A 6,603-nucleotide genomic window follows, 5' to 3' on the forward strand; every position below is an offset into this window, starting at 1 on the left:
CCTGTGCTGCTGACCACAGTGTCAGACGTGATGTCCTTCAGCCTGACGTACTGTGGTCTGTCGGTGAGGTAGTCGGAGATCCAAGCCACCAGGCAGGGGTCCACCTCCATCCTGTTCAGTTTTTCCTGAAGCATACAGGGCCGGATGGTATTAAAGGCACTGGAAAAGTCAAGAAACAGGATCCTGACCGTGCCTTTTCCCCCATCCAGGTGTGAGTGGGCTCTGTGTAGGAGGTACAGGATGGCATCCTCCACTCCGACACCCGCCTTGTATGCAAACTGTAGTGGGTCCTGGGCATGTTGTACCTGTGGTCGGAGGAGGTTGAGGAAGAGCCGCTCTAGAGTCTTCATAAGATGTGACGTCAGTGCCACCGGTCGGAAGTCATTCAGCTCATTGGGCCGGTTCTTTTTGGGGACCGGGACGATGCAGGATGTCTTCCATAGGGCGGGCACTCTCCCCAGTCGCAGACTGAGGTTGAAGACTCGTTGTAGCGGCTCCCCAAGTTCAGCAGCACACGCCTTTAGCATCCTAGGACACACCTTGTCTGGGCCTGCTGCCTTTCTGGGGCGAAGCTTCCTCAGTTGCCTCCTGACCTGATCCACTGTGACACTGGGAGATGTTTGGGAGGAGGGGAGGGGGGGAGATGTCTTGCTGCTGAGAGAGGGATTGGAGGAGGGGGGTGTCATGGTGTCAGGAAGGGGGGGAAGCGAGGGAGGCAGGAGAGTGGGGAGAGGACTCTGTAGTGAAGGTGAGGGTGAGGGTGGGGGGGTTGTGGGCTGGTCAAACCTGTTGAAGAAGTTGTTGAGTTCGTTTGCCTTCTCCACAGTCCCCCCCAATCATAAGCTTGCAATACTTACTTTGTTTTTCAATCATGAGCTTCTTTTCAGCCTTTAATTTTCTCCCCTGCAAACGTCCCACATGTTCCTCTTCAAGCTCTTTAATCCTCTTCTCACAGTTCTCACCTTCAACTTGGAAGATAGAATGAAGAGGAGTTCTGTCCTCCAACGTCTTCTGTTGATTTTCACATAATTCTTTTACTTCTTTTTCCAGATCTTGACACTGGCGGGCAATCTCCTTTGAAGTTCCTTCAGCAGTAATTTTAATTGCTTTCTTCAATTGCTGTATTTGCTCCTTCAGTGGCTTGTATCTCTTTCCCCCACCAGGGGTCGCCTTTTCCTCTTCAGCCATTTTGCTTTTAGACCTCACTTACCTTACCAAAATGGCCGCTCCTAGGCTCCTCCTTTTGGGGTTGCCTCACTGTACTTCCCCTTTCAGCAGTCAGAATCCCACAAGCTGGTCAAACCTAACTTCCGCTAGGCTCCAGCCTGAGAGAGAGAGAGAGAGAAAGAAACCGCCCACAAACACACACACACACTCTAATCCTCCTTTACAAGAGAAACTTCACAAACCTCTACTGCAACAGTTTTAAGCACGCAAAGCCAGCGAAAATTCAATCTCACATTCACTCCTTAACCACTACAAAGTTTTTACACACAAAACTAATCCACTCAATCTACCATGCACGCCGTTTCTCTCCTTATAGAGAGAGAATCAACCGCTCTTTATAGGACTTTATATAGGCAACATCAAAATAAAGCACAGATCTCTGGGTTCCAGGCCGAGGAGGAAATATAACCCAACCAGAAAATCTCCCAGCAATCACACAAAATACTCAATTTTCGTCAATATCCTTAGCTGTCCTCCTATTTTACAGGAGTTTTTCACGAGAGATCATTACACATTAAATCCTATCCAATCATACTCACTTTAGGGAACACACACTCACAAGATTACAAGGTTTAATTTCTTTAAGATACTAAAATCTTTTAACCACACTTCTGAAACACACCTTCACCTAACCCAAACCAAACTAAGAAACATAGAAATGGAGAAATAGGGAGACGAAACACAGCCAGCTGCCACACACACACCGCCCCTCCTTCTCCTAAGAAGAAATACACACACACACAGCCTGAGCGCTCGGCTCGGCCCCCACCTTTTTTTCTCTCCACAGAGGAGCGCGTGCCCGCGACTTCTCTTTTTTTTAAAAATATAACCACACTGCTCCTCTGCTAGAGAGAAAAGAAAGGAGTTTTTCCTGTTCTCACTCTGGAAGCACACAGACAGTTAATGCAGTCTATATAAGTAATTACACTTATATTCACACGCACAGGTAATTTATATTCTATTTACACACGGGCCCGTATAGACATAAGAAAAACACCATATGCCAGAACAACTTATCTTCTCTATTTCTCTGCTGGTGTTCCTAAACTTTAGACTGATTTAAAAGCATCTTTCAGCCCAGAGCCGCGCCCTTGCTGATCAATTAACGTTTCAAGGACGCCGCCTTGAAAACGGTCAGATTCCTAAGTCCTAATTAATTTAAAACTGCTTCCCGTCAGGCAAAAACAAGGATCTCCACCAGCCGTGTGAACTATCCCAGGTCACACTTTTGGCTTTACTTAAAGTTCACAAGTCCCCAACGTTAAGGTTACAGCCGGGTCCCTGACCCTGTCAATCAAAATAGCGCAGTAAGGAAAGTGAACCCCTTGTTCACTTTGGTTTTTAACCCTTTAAGACCTACCATAGAACCAAGTCCGCCAGAGCTTATATTATATTTTTACCTGCTGTGGAGCCATTTTTGGGAGCATTTCAAGTTGCTATACATCAATACAACCATTATAGCCCAGATTTTAATAATATGTATTCATTAAGTGCATAGTAATTACATAAATTGCAAAAACGGTCAATAAACTACAAAAAAATTGAAAATCGTTTTTGCTTTTTTAACATATATTTGTAGTTAGAGAAATTTAAGAGGCTTATCCCTCAAAACTGTAAATACAAAAAAGTTGCACAAAATAGTTTCCCACCACAGGAAATTTATTTTGAGTGTCTTCATAGTTTTATTTTTGAAATACACCAATTTTTATACACTGCAGGAAAAACGAAAATAAATATTATACTGCAAATTTGCAAAAAAGCAGCATATGCATCAAAATAAACTATTTCCAGCAGTGCAATATGAGTCCTAAGCATCCCAGAAACGACACAGAAAGTCATAAAGTCAAAGATAACTTTTAAAAAGACCAGTATATGCACTGAGGCCCTGATCATAAAAAAGACTACATTTCCGCGAAAATGACGTCACTTCCGGTTTCGGGCAGGTAATGGCGGAAATGCAAAAGTTCGCGCTGACGTCTATTCCAACATAGGAAGTGTTATGAACAGCTGATTGGATCGGCACAGCGTGTTTCTGGAATATTATGTTTTTGTTCCTGCAAGCGCTTTTTATGCAGTTTTTGCAAAGCTTTATGTGGAAGGAAACCGTGACCTAGGACAAGCTGATGGCATCAGATGTAAGTACAACTCCTCCGGTTTCATATGCAAAAAAAATTATTGCGCTAGCTCACGTGGTTGCAGAGCTACCGGGATTTAAAAATAGTTACGCAAAACAGAGCGTGCCCGCTCCGATCGGCTGTAAAGGGTTAAGGGGTGCCCGAAATCCCCAGGGGACCACCCTGGCTTTAAGCCTGATTATGCGTCCACAATCAGGAGTCACCGCCACGTGCTGAGAAACTGCGCCCTTAGGGGCCACGCCCCCATCCTAAGAAAGTTTACTCAAGGTATTATAAGCATCAAAGTGAGGCCTCCACCCTCAACTATTAATTACCTGACGCCCGAAACCGCGTTTCTGCTGATCAATAAAACCAAATACCCTACACTACCGGTTGATTGGCTGGCACCCAATCAACTCAACATTACTTTAAACCCTTTAAACCGTATTGACTTAAACACATAACCTCTTAACTCAAAAGTTCACTCCCAAAATAAACACCAATACATTTACTCAGTCCAATATTCCCCAAAGTTTTAACACTAATTATCCCAAAAAATCACTATGGACAAACACCAGAAGCCCATACTGAGTGAATATTATTTTTAGCTTTACTTCCAATTTTAGCGCCTTTGGATAAACAGGTGGCACTACTCACCTTTTTACTTCGCCTGGCGTCACTCAGATAAGCTGCTGGCCTTCGTCGCTTTGTCACCTCCAAGAAGCAGCCGCAAGCTCCTCTCCTCCCCAACTGCGTTTTCGGCACCAAAAATTGTTAAGGTTCGTTCGATTTGGGTAAGAGAAGAAAAGCAAGGCTGAGTCCAGGTATGGTGTCAAAAATAGTGATCTTTATTACACACTTTGCGCAGAAGTGTGGGAAGACAACTTGCAACAACAATCTCCGCCGGGCGGAGGCTCTTCATCCTATTATATTACCATGATGACGTCACACAGTTAGACTTTACTGAAAATGATAACAAGTTCCCCACAATTCCAAAAGTTCCCCTTATATAGACATCAGATGATATTTTAGAGAAAAACAAGTGTGTGATATGATGTGCATTTTGTGAGATTGTGTGTCCTTATAGAGAGGATGTCCTAAGACGACCTCCCTGTGTTAATAAGTGTGTTTGTGAACGTGCGTGTGTTACATGACTCTCCGTGCATGTTGGTGTAGGCCTAACTACGTGCAAAACTGAATGTAGAAGGCCAAGGTCCAACAGGACCCACCTAATCGAGTGGAGTGAACACACTGATGTAGTGCAACAGCTTAAGCAGATAAAAAGAATGATACAGAGACTGATTAAAGTGATGAGAGTATGTGTACATTAATATTTTACTCAGATTAACATAGATCTAATTAAAAGGTTATTCTGTCAACAGATTCGACAATGCTGAATGATTGATCAATACTAGTTCTGATTATAAACTGTCACCCTAAGCATACAAAACAAAATATCTTTTGTCCACAAGCTCCATGTTTGTCTTTCTGTTTGAATCATGATGTGTTTGTGCCATCAGAGTCTGTCATGAGTACTCAGGGTTTCACAGCAGCTCTTCTGGATGCTGACGAGGACTCCAACCTCATGTTTCACCTCTCTGAGCTTCTGATGTCTGTGAACACTCGTGTTTCTTCTCTGGGCTCATCTGGACAAAAACACCTTTCTGTGTTTGGCTGCAGCCTCATTCTGACTGACAGGAAGTGTGTTATCCATGAGCTGCACTTCTGTGAGGAAGTTTCCTGCTGTGTTTCCTGTCTGTGGACAAACACGAGTGTTCCAGCTGAGGACTTGGTTCCTTCCACCTGTCCATACAGGACATCACGCTGTCTGCAGCTCTGTAAATGCAGCTCCAGGTCCTTCCACGTGCTGCTCTGTATTTGTGCAGTTTGTAGTGTGTCCTGGGAAACGTAGCACACATGGTGTTCTTCTGCTGTTTCCTCCTTTCACTGAGTGTGAAACACTGACGCTGTGCTGTTGTTCACAGAGGGGAGCTGATTCTAGCTGCAGCTGGACTCTGTCATCTAACTGAATGTGTTGGTGCTGATCACGGGGCTCTGAGGGGGGAGCAGCAGGAGGACTCTGGATGCTGACGTCAGTGTATCTGTGGAAGCTCCCACAGCGTGTCTGTCATTCAATATTGTGCTGTATATTGTATCTATGCAAAGATGAACAGACTGTGTGTTCACTGGTCTCTGTGCTGCAGCTCTGATGTCATCATCACTCCCTCCTCCACCCTCAGCAGTCCCAGCATGCTGCTGTGGTGCACCCCACCCTCACTCTACACCTGAGCCACAGACCACACCCTCCACCTCAATATACACCACAGTTTTCTCTGCTGTGGAAATGAGATCAGGAGGAAATCATCATTATTATTATTTAATAAACGCTCACATTAATGTGGGCTTATTTGTTTCATATTAGAAACATTAGTTGAGTGTTTTTAGTATAAAATGGTCAAAGTCCCTCTTTTTGCTCCTCCCCTCACCTGTGGATGGGCGGTGCTGTTACCGTGGTGACAGCTTGGATGTGTTTCAGTCCTGCCTGGTTATCACTGCAGGAATCTTTCACATTTATTACAGGTAATAACTCTGATTTTTCTGTGTATTATGAACCAAATGTATCCTGATACACACAGAGATGGATGAGCAGAGGTTTTTTTTGCAGTTTATGTAGTTACTATGGACTTAATGCATACATATTATTAAAATTAGGGCTATAACAGTTGTATTGATGTATAGCAACTTGAAATGCTCCCACAAATGGCTCCACAGCATGTAAAAATATAACAAAAGCTCTGGCGGACTTGGTTCTGTGGTCAGTCTTAAAGGGTGAAGTTAAACTCTGTAATCTTCACTGTGTCACAGAGTTCAGTGAGTCCCGTTATTCACAGTATCAATCAGATCATCAGAGAACAGCTGATCAGCAATCAGTGGTGCCAACAGCGCCTCCTGTGGTGAGAGGATGCAATAATGCAATGTAGCATTTTTCCACTCAACACTTGCAGTCATGGAAACTGTCTGTTGGATCTGTGTGACGTTGCTTTCTTGGTTAGAGTTCCTCACAAATGTCCAGATGATTCTTCTAATGAGGCGTCGACCATGTTTGCAGCTCTTTGGAAGAAAACGTCGCCCTTTGCCATCCTTACTTTTCTTTGACTTCTTCAAATGCAGCTGAACTCCAGCTGGTATTTTCTTGGACTTTGCAGCTGTTTCTGGTCATCAGTTCATTCCTGCAAACCTCTGAAGCTGAACAACAATGATG

This window comes from Rhamphochromis longiceps, linkage group LG3 (assembly GCF_057381845.1).
Source record: "Rhamphochromis longiceps isolate RC_006_pf linkage group LG3, R_longiceps_female_GT1.1, whole genome shotgun sequence".
NCBI classification, from domain to species: Eukaryota; Metazoa; Chordata; class Actinopteri; order Cichliformes; family Cichlidae; genus Rhamphochromis; species Rhamphochromis longiceps.